Source organism: Bos mutus, chromosome 3 (assembly GCF_027580195.1).
Source record: "Bos mutus isolate GX-2022 chromosome 3, NWIPB_WYAK_1.1, whole genome shotgun sequence".
NCBI classification, from domain to species: domain Eukaryota; kingdom Metazoa; phylum Chordata; class Mammalia; order Artiodactyla; family Bovidae; genus Bos; species Bos mutus.
The window spans coordinates 10,947,509-10,960,023 of record NC_091619.1 but is presented as its reverse complement, the minus strand read 5'-3'; the positions used below and the strand labels follow the sequence as shown (position 1 = coordinate 10,960,023).

The 12,515-nt window shown below is 43.3% G+C and overlaps 1 protein-coding gene and 1 long non-coding RNA gene across 7 annotated transcripts in view; one reads left to right on the top strand and one right to left on the bottom strand.

The window, feature by feature from the left end:
- The window catches only part of LOC138986828 (uncharacterized), a 124,393-nt gene that overhangs the window by 2,098 nt on the left and 109,780 nt on the right, over nt 1-12,515 (bottom strand). Inside the window, exon 5 of the long non-coding RNA XR_011463458.1 lies at nt 12,000-12,069. This is a non-coding gene — a long non-coding RNA (uncharacterized lncRNA). The remainder of the gene's footprint in view (nt 1-11,999; nt 12,070-12,515) is intronic.
- Nucleotides 1-12,515, top strand: part of ILDR2 (immunoglobulin like domain containing receptor 2) — a 72,181-nt gene that overhangs the window by 7,042 nt on the left and 52,624 nt on the right. The gene's annotated exons all lie outside the window — the stretch shown is intronic.

Here is a 12,515-nt window from a genome sequence, read left to right as displayed (position 1 = left end):
CACCGTCCCTGGGATTCTCCAGGCAAGAACACTGGGGTGGGTTGCCATTTCTTCCTCCAATGCATGAAAGTGAAAAGTGAAAGTGAAGTCACCCAGTCGTGTCCGACTCTTAGCAACCCCATGGACTGCAGCCTACCAGGCTCCTCCATCCATGGGATTTTCCAGGCAAGAGTACTGGAGTGGGTTGCCATTACTGATGGTAATTATAGCCATGAAATTAAAAGACGCGTGCTCCTTGGAAGGAAAACTATGACCAACCTAGATAGCATATTAAAAAGCAGAGACATCACTTTGCTGACAAAGGTCCGTCTAGTCAAGGCTATGTTTTTCCAGTGGTCATGTATGGATGTAAGAGTAGAACCATAAAGAAGGCTGAGTGCCAAAGAATCGATGCTTTCTAACTGTAGTGCTGGAGAAGACTCTTCAGAGTCCCATGGACAGAACGGAGATCAAACCAGTCCATCCTAAACGAGATCAACCCTGAATATTCTTTGGAAGGACTAAAACTGAAGTTGCAATATATTGGCCTCCTGAGGCAAAGAGCCAACTCACTGGGAAAGACCCTGATGCTGGGAAAGATTTAAGGCTTAAAAGGAGAAGAGGGAAGCAGAGGACGAGATGATTAGAAAGCATCACTGACTCAATGGATATGAATTTGAGCAAACTCTGGGAGACTGTGAAGGACAGGGAAGCCTGGTGTGCTGCAGTTCATTGGGTTACAGAGAATCAAACTCAACTTAGCAACTGAACAAACAGAAACAAAAGGTCCTCAGTGAGGAGCCACAGAGGGAGCCCCAGTTATCTTCAGCCTTTCTCTGACCACCAATGATTGGAATGAAAAACAGCAGCTGGGAAAGGAGAGCACATGTTAGCATTTTCAGAGGAATGAGTAGCACCCAGTGCCTGGTAGACAGGATAGGGTCAACTCTAAACAATTAAATGTTGTCATATTGGGGGAACTGTTGAAGAGAGTCAAGTGCTTTGGGCCAGGTGGGATGAATCTTGCTCTAGCCAACATGGCCCTCAAATGTCCTTTCTGGTCTCAACTTTTTGTTCCAGGACACACTCACCTCTTTCAGTTCAGTTCAGTTCAGTCACTCAGTCGTGTCTGACTCTTTGCGACCCCATGAATCGCAGCACACCAGGCCTTCCTGTCCATCACCAACTCCTGGGGTCCACCTAAACCCATGTCCATTGAGTCAATGATGCCATCCAACCATCTCATCCTCTGTCGTCCCCTTCGCCTCCTGCCCTCAATCTTTCTGACAGAATGTGGTCCACTGGAGAAGGGAATGGCAAACCACTTCAGTATTCTTGCCTTGAGAACCCCATGAACAGTATGAAAAGACTTACCTCTTTACTCCTTCCAATTATTTTAGCTTTTATACCGACTTTCCCCCAATTAGGAATTATAAAGAAAGGTATAATCTAATTGTTGCTCTTGCTTAGATACTATAATGCTTTTCTAGTTTTGTGAGTGGTAAAGAATCTGCCTGCCAGTGCAGAAGATGCAAGAGACACTGGTTCAGACCCTGGCTCAGGAAGATCCCCTGGAGTAGGAAATGGCGACCCACTCCAGTTTTCTTGCCTGGAAAGTTCCATGGACAGAGGAGCCTGGCAGGCTACAGCCCATGGGGTTGCAGAGAGTCAGACATGACTGAGCATGCATGCAATACTTTTTTAATGTGTTTTATGACTTTTTAAAATCTCTTTTGATCCTTCTAAATAAGGCTGGTTATCATCTACCTATACATAAGAAGAATAAGGCTCAGAGGAAGTAAATGACTTGTCTAAGTCCATTGTATCTTATTGATTAAAAATAAGAAATAATGTCATTGACTTCCATATGACTTGGTTGTTTCAAATGCCTGAATCCAAGGGAAACATTTTCTAGTTAAGGTGGGTGAAACTAGAACTCCTGACTTAAGGGAACAAATCCAGGTGTCTGGGTTTCCCTGATGGCCCAGTGATAAAGAATCCACCTGCCAAGCAGGAGATCACACATTTGATCCCTGGGTTGGAAAGATCCCCTGGAGGAGGAAATGGCAGCCCACTCCAGTATTCTTGCCTGGGAAATTCCATGGACAGAGGAGCCTGGTGGGCTACAGTCCATGGGGTCACAGAGTCAGACACGACTTAGAGACTAACAACAGCACAACGTGGTTATCTGTCATAGGGCATTGGGTAATGAGGCTCAGAATTCACAGAACTCGGGGAAATATTACAGGGGAAAGTGGTAAAGAATAGCATTTAGTATTTCTAATTAAATCCTAAGATCTACAGGAAAGGAGTGAGTGAGGAGTGCTCCAGTGAGGCACAGGAGAGCATCAGATGTGGCCCTGTGACAGCAGAGACTGCTGGCATGTCAGAGCCCATTTGGGAGTAGCGGCCGGTACTGTGTATCCAGGAGCCACACAAGAGGTAGCATATGTAGCTTTAAAATCTTGGTCTTTAAGATAGCTTCTGGCTTGCTGGAAATGAAAGAAGGCATCTTGGATGACTAGAGTTCTTTATGGGCCAAGAAACAAGGAAGAACTCAGAAGAACATGCTGCTTCCCTGTTCTCCTCCAGCGGCTGGAGCCCTGCAGGAAGTATTGCTCTAAATTAGGAGTAGAACCTTCACATTCAGCTGGAATCCTGCATCGTCACTCCTCCCTTGCCCTGGGCTCATCAGGAGGCAGTTGGGAGAGAGGGATAAGGCTCAAACTGACTTGGATTTAAAGACTAAATTAATAGTTTACCTTGTTTTCTTTAGCTTTAAAATGGGAAAGCTAACTTACCTTATAGGGTTGTTGTGATCATTAAAATGAAATGATGTACAATTCCTAGCACAGTATTTGGCACATAGTATGCACTCAATACTTTTTATGGGCCCAAAATAGGAATATTAGTCAGCATTTTGATGTAGCAATAATCAACCTCATAATCTCGATAGCTCACAACACCAAATGTTTAGTTGTTCATATTATATGAGAGATGCAGTCAGCTGCAGGTCAACTGTGAATTGGCTAGAATTGGTGGACTTGGCTCATTTCCAGATGTCTTCTTATTCCAAGACCCAGGATGAAGGAGCAGCCACAATGTGGGCATGCTGTTCTCCTGGTGGAGGACTCAAGGCTGGTAGGGAGAGGGCACAGAGCCAAATGGCACAAATGCCTTTTAAGCTTCTGCTTGGACAAGTCTTATGGCACATGTGCTCACATTTCATTAGCCAAACGTGTCACCTGGCCAAGCCATAGTCTATGGAGTGGTAAGTGTACTCTGCCTACAGGGAACAATGCAAGAGTCAAGAGAGAAAACCAACGGGGAACAAATAATACAATCTATCAACTGGGTTAAATCATTCAACTGAATGTGCTGAGTACCTACTGCTGCTGCTGCTAAGTCACTTCAGTCGTGTCCGACTCCATGTGACCCCATAGACGGCAGCCCAACAGGCTCCTCTGTCCCTGGGATTCTCCAGGCAAGAATACTGGAGTGGGTTGCCATTTTCTTCTCCAATGCATGAAAGTGAAAAGTGAAAGTGAAGTTGCTCAGTCACGTCTGACTCTTAGCGACCCCATGGACTGTAGCCCACCAGGCTCCTCCGTCCATGGGGTTCTCCAGGCAAGAGTACTGGAGTGGGTTGCCATTGCCTTCTCCGGAGTACCTACTACGTAGCAGTTTTTAAAAGCCTTCAGGAGAGAGCTTGTTGTTATTAATAATGACCAAGACAGATGACTAAATAGAAAATTCTTAGACAAGATTATGTGATTCTCTAGGGTACTATGACTGCAGTAAGAGCAAGAAGAAATTTTATATAAGAAGTGATAGCTGAGGAAGTCAGGAAAGATAAGTTGGTGTTACTAGAGGAAGAGTGGGATTGAGGGAAGGGAAATTTACAGAGGAGACAGCATGTGCAAAAGCCAGGAATCAAAAGAGGACATGATGTTTTTTGGAAAGTACAAATATTTTACTTTTTTTTTTAATGTGAGTGGGTAGCCTGTCCCTTCTCCAGGGGATCTTCGTGACCCAGAAATTGAACCAGAGTCTCCAGCATTGCAGGCAGAAAGCCCCATGGAAGAGGGTGCCTCCATCTAAAATGAGTCTTGTACTTCTGAATGCCTACAGGGAGTATTTGAAAGTGTGAGAGCAAAGGAGTGCTATGACCAGATGTGCATTTTAGAAATATTATTTGAACCTCAACGTGGAGGGTAGATTAGATATAGACAGACATGCAGCAAAAACCAGCTAGAAGACCCTTGCAGAAAGAGAAGGGAGACATGACGAGATTCTGAGCTCCGGTGGTGCAGTGACGATGAGAGGAGTAGACAGTGACGAGATGGAGGAAGTAATCCTGGCCTGGTTGCAAGTGGAAGTTGAAAGACAAGAGTATCAAAGATGTCTCCAGGTTCCTGTCTTGGGATTGCTAGGATGCCATTTATGGACATGAACTAATATAGGAGGAGGAACTTGTAAGGGAGGGAGATATAGGTTCAGTTTTTTGCATTAGATTAGTTAGAGTAAGCCTAAGATGCTATAACAAAGAGACCCTAATAATAGTTTAAAACTCACATAAAATAGTTTTTTTTTCTCTCTCCTATAACAGAAGAGAACTAGTGGGACTGAGTCTACTGTTCCCATATGTGGCTCTCAAGACTGCTCCAGTGATAGGTATTTTTCAGCTAGTAGAAGCAAGGAAAACAGAGGATCAAGTAGTTTGTTTTTAGGGAGGTGACGTGGAAATCGCATACATCACCCCTCCTCACTATGTCCTGAATCTAGTCCTATGACCATAATTAGCTACAAGGGAGGCTAGGAAATATAATATGTGGCTGTCTTGGTGGCCAGATTAAAACCTGGAAGGTTCTGTTTCTAAAAGAAGTGGACAGTTAGCATCTCCATCTATAGAATGATGAGTTTGGGGTGATTGTGTAACATCCGGATGGAAAAAGAAGTTATATATTTGGGTTTGGAGCTTGGGTAAGAGATCTAAACTAGACATACAGGTAACAAGTTGATGAAAGTGGAGAAGAGCTTTCTTACAGGAGCTTTCTCTGCTCAAATGGCTGGTCCATCCAAGGAGTCTGACCCACCTGATTGAATCAGAACCGTTTCCACAGTTCCTGGGCCGTGCAGGGTAGACTGACCTCTTTTAGTACTGCTTTGGTCACACTGGAACAGCATGTAAGCCAGCTAGACATTACCCATGAGCTTGCTTCAGATCTCTGGAAGATGAGCAAATCAAATAGAAAGGAGATGTGCTTCTGGCTTTCATTTGCACAGTGGTGGCAGAGAACGGGATAGTGTGGCTCAGTGGGGCACACAGGACATATGCTTAATGAATGGCAAGCTCTGTGTGCACAAGGGCCAGAGTTATAGGCAGCGAATAATAAGTAGGCCATGAGCAACGCCCACCTGAGCAAGGGTAACACCAGTGTTTACTTTAGCCCATAGAAATGGGGAGATACTGATGCTTTTTAGGACCCTTGGGGAGAAAATATGGAAGAATGTTGTCATACTTTTAATCTCAAAATAGTACATCTGGTCACCCTAACCCGAAAATGTATCAAGCCATTAGGTACTGTGGTAGGAAACAAGAGAAACTGATTCTGTTCAATTTAAGCAATTGGACAGAAAGAAACTTATTGAAAGAAAATTGATTAACCTATAGGACCAATAAGCAAACTGGAGAACTAGGCTTAGAAAATAGGCAAGGGAATGTCTGTGATTCTTGGTAAAGCCTTTTTTATTTTATGACCCAGCTATATCAAAAGATGAATAGTTTTTACTTCCGGTGGCTAAAAGGTTCACATTGTGTTTTGTCTTTAAAAATTGAGCCTGTAGGTCAGAATTTCCCCAAATGCTTTGTTTTCCATGCTGACAGTACTCAGGGATGGGCACACTGGACCAAACCCAGTGGAGATGCTTTAGCACCCATTATCCATCTCTTACACTTAGAAAACCCGCCTATCAGTTGTTCCTAAGACAATGTCATAGGAAATTGGCACAGTATGTTAAAAATGTGAGGACAAAAAGATGAATTTCTTAAAGATCTAACTTAACGGCAGGAAAAAGGAGATATGTATTGTCATATTGAATGAAGGAAAAACTCAGGGGTCTGAAAGCCAAGATATGCTGGTGAATGGGCAATTCTGAGGGCTTCAAGAGTTAAAGGATGGATGAGCTTGATATACAATTCCTAAAGATGCCGGTCTGTGGTGATAATAATTTTCCATTATCTTTAGCAGCAATCTTTACTTCTCTAAAATGTGGCTGTGCTTATAGATCTGCATCTCAAAAACGCTGGCAGGAATAGCTTACAACTAGTGGGGAAAAGGGACTTGCTTTGAAAAAAAAGAAAGTGCTAAAATAAGAACAGCATTGCTGTAGATACTGCTTTTGTTATCCTTCCAAGAACACAATTCCTCATGTAGAGACTCCTTTTTTTTCACATGAGAATTGGGGCAGGAACTTATTTTGCCATATGTGAGGAGGCACTGTCTATACTTGTAGCTGATCCTCCCTGGCCTGGTAACTAGGCACCCCTGGTGATTAGCTGAGATGGGGCCTGATGCGCTGAGCTGTCACTCATCACTCTGCCTTTAGGCAGCTTTTCTAGTTATTGATCAGAATCCATTCTCTGCACTGAGGACCACCTGCTGAGAAAGACCCTTTGGATTCACTTATTCATTTCTTCATTCATTCTTTGATTCATTCCACGTTTTGTGAGCTTCAGCTCTATTTTATGGCCTTGCTGTATAATGAGGATACAGAGTCAACCAAATCCACCAAGCTGGATTTAGAAAAGGCAGAGGAACCAGAGGTCAAATTGCCAACATCTGCTGGATCATCAAAAAAGCAAGAGAGTTCCAGAAAAACATCATCTACTTCTGCTTTATTGACTATGCCAAAGCCTTTGACTGTGTGGATCACAATAAACTGTGGAAAATTCTAAAAGAGATGGGAATACCAGACCACCTGACCTGCCTCTTGAGAAATCTGGGTGCAGGTCAGGAAGCCACAGTTAGAACTAGACATGGAACAACAGACTGGTTCCAAAAAGGGAAAGGAGTACATCAAGGCTGTATATTGTTACCCTGCTTATTTAACTTATATGCAGAGCACATCATGAGAAATGTTGGGCTGGAGGAAGCACAAGCTGGACTCAAGATTGCTGGGAAAAATATCAATAACCTCAGATATGCAGATGACAACACCCTTATGGCAGAAAGTGAAGAACTAAAAAGCCTCTTGATGAAAGTGAAAGAGGAGAGTGAAAAAGTTGGCTTAAAACACAACATTCAGAAAATTAGGATCATGGCATCTGGTCCCATCAATTCATGGCAAATAGATGGGGAAGCAGTGGAAGCAGTGACAGACTTTATTTTCTTGGGCTCCAAAATCACTGCAGATGGTGACTGCAGCCATGAAGTTAAAAGATGCTTGCTCCTTAGAAAAAACGTTATGACCAACCTAGACAGCATATTAAAAAGTAGAGATATTACTTTGCCAACAAAAGTGCATCTAGTCAAAGCTATGGTATTCCATCTAGTCATGTATGGATGTGAGAGTTGGACTTTGGAGAAAGCTTAACACCGAAGAATTGATGCTTTTGAACTGTGGTGTTGGAAAAGACTCTTGAGAGTCCCTTGGACTGCAAGGAGATTTAACCAGTCCATCCTAAGGGAGATCAGTCCTGAATATTCACTGGCAGGACTGATGCTGAAACTGTAACTCCCAATACTTAGGCCACCTGATGCAAAGAACTGACTCATTGGAAAAGATCGTGATGCTGGGAAAGATTGAAGGTGAGAGTAGAAGGGGACAACAGAGGATGAGATGGTTTGATGGCATCACCAACTCGGTGTACATGAGTTTGAATAAACACTGGGAGTTAGTGATGGACAGGGAAGCCTGGCGTGCTGCAGTCCATGGGGTCGCAAAGAATTGGACACAACTGAGCAACTGAGCTGAACTGAAATCCACCAAATCCTAGTCCTTGCCCTCAGGGACCTTAGAGTTAGAAACCAATTTATATTGGTTCAATATATAAAATTCAGTTTATATTGAATTTTTCAAGATCAGAAGATGGTCTTTTAAATTTATTTCCCCAGAACTTAACACTGTATTTTAAAACATGTTTTTGAATGAATTTGAGCTAGATAGTCAAGGGCAGTTTTCCTGAAGATCAGGGGCACAGTATAAACTGGAAGAATGGTCTGATGATCCAAGAATGATGACTCCTTTTGCAAATAGAGAAAACCACCTATAATCTTCAATCTTCAATATCATCTGGTGCTTCTTTTGGTCAGGAATCCTAATTTTTACAGATGTGTTCTATATAGTATGATCCCTTATTTGACTTACCTCCTTTTTCTGTCTTTTGTCATCTTCTCTAAGCAGTCTCCTTCCAGTTTGGGGGGATCCTTGTTTTATTTTGTAGAGTGAAACATGGATTCTTCCCATACCTCTGTTAACGTCTTTATAAGAGCTTCAAAACACAAATCCTTTCTGGTGTCACCAGCGCCCAGATTCCGAGTCCCAGCCTTCCCATTGTGCCAGCATCTGCTTCTCATGTGTGTGCATGACCTACACTCAGTGCTTCTCCCTGTCTGCCTCCCAGAAACTCCTCAGCTACATGTCCTGATGTTTCCCCAGCTGGGCAACTAACATGTTTATAATAAAAGAATGGAAAACATCTTAGTATGCCTGGAACATGTGTGGGGCCAAATAATGGAGAAAATCTTACATGCCATGTCAAGGCATTTGGACCTTATCCTGGAAGGAGTGGGGAATCTTTTGAGCCTTGAAACAGGAGACTGTCTTTTCTGAAAGAATATTCTAGATATAAAAAATGTGGAGAGTGCACCGGGCTGGAAGTAGGGAGACCACAGAAGAGGCTATTATAGAACCAGGAAGGTAATGAGGACTTGTGTAAAGTGATAGTAAGAGTTTTGGGCCCAGTCTAGGTCTGGGCTTCTCTGGTGGCTCAGTGGTAAAGAATACACCTGCCAATGCAGGAGCCCCAGGTTTGATCCCTGGGTTGGGAAGATTCCCTGGAGAAGGAAATGGCAACCCACTCAAGTATTCTTGTCTGAGAAATTGCATGGCCAGAGGAGCCTCATAGGCTATAGTCCATGGCGTTGCAAAAGTGTCAAACACAACTTAATGACTAAAGAACAGTAAAAGCCTAGCTTCAAATCTGTCACTTGCTAACCCTCATGTGTTAGGCAAGATACATACATTCTCTGAGAATCAGTTTCTTCATCTATAAAATGGATGTAATGATAATATCTACTTTATAGGATTTTTTGAGAGAATTAAGCTACTACATGAATGACACTTAACACATTTTCTAATACATAGTAATTCTTTCACAATTACTTCCTGGTAGAAGGAATAGAAACCTGATTTATTCCCACTAGGAATGACCGTAGGAATAGAGAAGAGTCAAATTGGAGAAAGATTTGGAATTAGTGACCACTGAAAGAGGGTAGAGACAAAGAGGAAATGATCAAAGCTTTAATTTCTAGGTGCAGGCACAGAACAAGGGCTGCATTGGCAAAAGAGCTAGGGAGACAAGGAAGACCAGTCTATGAGCAAGAGTTGAGGTGGGAAAAGAGAAAGTGATGTATGTTTAATTGGAATAAAGAAAGTGAAGTCGCTCAGTCATGTCAGACTCTTTGTGACCCCATGGACTGTAGCCTACCAAGCTCCTCTGTCCATGGGATTCTCCAGGCAAGAATACTGGAGTGGGTTGCCATTTTCTTCTCCAGGAGATCTTCCTGACCCAGGGATTGAACCCAGGTCTCCTGCATTGAAGGCAGAAACTTTACTGTCTGAGCCGCCAGGGAAATCCTGTTTAATTTGAAGTATCTGTTAAACATGCAGATGAGGTTTCATAAAGTTGAGGGTCTGAGGCAAACTGGTAGTTAGAAACATGGGAGAATAAGATTTCTTAGATCAAATGCACAGGTGAACATTACAAAATGGCTGAAAAATTTCAGTTTATTTACCTGGCATTCAAAGATGTTCTTATTAGTCTGTATAGACCAGCATAAGAAGTACTAGGTTTTTGACATCTGACAGGTGGTGACATAGGAAAAAAAAAATCTATAAGAGGTGGGACTCAAGTTCAGGACACTAACCTAGCCCCAGGGCAGATCTCTTGGGAACTAGAGTCAGAGGGAGGGTGTTCCCAGGCCAAACTTCAGTGTCCACAGGAGACTGTCAGTCTTGGTCCTCATCCAGACTTGCTGTGACTCTGAGGGGCCTGATCTGGCACAGGAGTCAGGATTCCATGAGTGGTGTTTTTTGAAGTTGAGTGAATAGCACTTTACAGTTTCAGATATAGATCAGTCGTGTGTGAGTATATTGGAAACAAAACCTAGTTCTCAGGAGAAGGACCTTATATCAGGGCCCAAGCAAGCAGGGCTGGATCTCGGGACAAGCCTTTGATCCCAGTGGATTGCAAGCCAGGTGGAAACACAGCCTAATATAAGCAAGGACTGAGGGAAAGACGTGGCTCAGTGGGTGTGGGAATCGCAGCCCTCACCCAGAACCCAGGGTTAGGGCCAGAAGAGCAGTTCTAGGCCTCGCCTTCTGGTGGGAATGGGGCATCTAACAGGGCTGGCCAGGATAGGCTTGGGACCTGGGTGCCGTGTATCCTACAGTTTGGAAGCTCCTAGAGCTAATGCAGGGATTGGCTTCTTTAGCTTTCTAACTCTTCACTCTGGTCCTCAAATGTTCAATAAACTGACATTTCCTTGAAATTCCTAGTTCTGGCCTCTCCAGCTATCCAGATGTATCCCGAGCTTAGGTTCCCAGGATTTTCACTGTCCCTGCAATATGTATACACGTCTATGTATGTGCACACACTCGGGGGTACGCTCTATTTCCAACTGCTGGGAGCTATGGATGTGACTGTGCTGTGCACCCAGTCATTGTTTGATACTGAATTACCCAGTCTGCAATACTATTCCTTTGTAGTTTCTGCCCATTCTGCCCTATAACTCACACCTTTGTGCTCACCTAGCTCTAGATTAGAAGAAGGCAATGGCACCCCACTCCAGTACTCTTGCCTGGAAAATCCCATGGATGGAGGAGCCTGGAAGGCTGCAGTCCATGGGGTTGCTGAGGGTTGGACACGACTGAGCGACTTCCCTTTCACTTTTCACTTTCATGCATTGGAGAAGGAAATGGCAACCCACTCCAGTGTTCTTGCCTGGAGAATCCCAGGGACAGGGGAGCCTGTTGGGCTGCCGTCTATGGGGTCGCACAGAGTCAGACATGACTGAAGCGACTTAGCAGCAGCAGCAGCAGCTCTAGGTTATATGGCTTTACAGAAATCAACAGATTGTTATTGACAGCAGCAGCAACAACTACATTTATTGAGTGCTTACTTTACATCAGTATTATCCTAAATGCTTAGGATAAAATCTTATTTAACCCTCAAACAGCTCCACAAAATAGTTAGTTATTCTGGTTTTACCAGTAAGGAAACCGAAACTCCTAAGAGGAGTAATCTACTGCAAGTCATGCAGTTAGGAAGTGGTAAGACTTGGATTTTAAATGAGAACTCCCTCTAAAATCCATGCCTTTAACTATCATGCTATAAAGAGGTAAATGTTTCTGAAAACATAGTCTTTATTCTTTGGAACATGAGCTTATGTGTATGTCATAGAAGAAACTGAGTTGACTAACCTCTGTTAATAATTAAGGGAGTCCACGATTTTAAAAAACAATAATTAATGGTGTCCCATGGCTTGGTCAAGTGTCTAATCTCATTAACAGAGAATAGAGCTGAGAAGGAGGTTATCCTTAGTAATCATCTAACGAAGAAAACCCTATACTTAAACAACCCTTCCCCCAACACTTTTTGTGTTGCACCTGCCTCCTTTGCTAGTTTCATTTATCCTGGAAGGGCTAGGAAATATTTCATTTCCCAAGTAGAGCCTGAATAGGTAGCAGAGAAGAAAGGTGGTTGGTCAGCAGCCAGCATTGTGATTGGTCAATACCTGTGACTGGTCATCCAGCCTCAGCGACTGCTCACTGAAGTCATTTCACCTCTCTGTCCCATTTTGTTACCTGGAAAATCAGACTGTGAATAAGGATTTGAAGAATTACAAGGTTAAAAATTAATGCAGTAGAATTCAAGGAGAAACTATAGGAAAACAACAACAATAACACACAAGTCTTTGTCATCTAGATTCTAGATGTGTGAGTTGGGAAGAACAGAATCAGTGACACCAGCATTTGAGGGTGGTGGAGGGAAGCAGCAGAGCCTAGGAGGTTCTTTTCTGAGCTTCCAGATGGGAATTACCTGCCCCTCGCTGGCACTGATCTACATACTCTGGCTATAATCAAACCTTTTGGTGATGAATGGTCATCAAGATTCAAGAGCCTCTGAATGGGAGTCAAGGGCAAAGGCAGGAAAGGTAAGGGAGGGTTCCCATTTGAGATGTACCATCTATGGGTCATGGTCAAGGTGCTCTTAAAGAGTCCTCTCTCTGCAGGCATCCAGAGAGAGAAGG